Here is a 382-nt window from a genome sequence, read left to right as displayed (position 1 = left end):
AAAAAAGAAAGGAAAAGGGGGCATGTGAAATTGTTTTTAGTGTGGAGTGAGGCAAACGTTGCTCCCAAATAAATAGGCAAATCACAAATGCAGTAACAACATGAAGATAAATTTGAACTTCGCATGAGTTTAGAGTTGGACTCTCAAAATACAAGGAAAAAATAAAAAATAAAAAATAATAATGAAATTAAAATTTTTTTAAAAAAAAAAGATAAAAGGATTAAATACTAAATATTTCCTAGGGTTTCGAAACTTTATTTTTTTTTCTATAGGGTTTTATTTTTATAACAGGAGGTCCATGTGGTTTTGATAATACACCAAGTTAGTCCTCCGTCAATTGACTTAACGAAATTTCACGTACATCAATCAAATGTTGACACGT

The sequence above is a fragment of the Corylus avellana genome, chromosome ca4 (assembly GCF_901000735.1).
Source record: "Corylus avellana chromosome ca4, CavTom2PMs-1.0".
In the NCBI taxonomy this organism is placed as follows: Eukaryota; Viridiplantae; Streptophyta; class Magnoliopsida; order Fagales; family Betulaceae; genus Corylus; species Corylus avellana.
Note: the sequence above shows the minus strand (reverse complement) of the source record.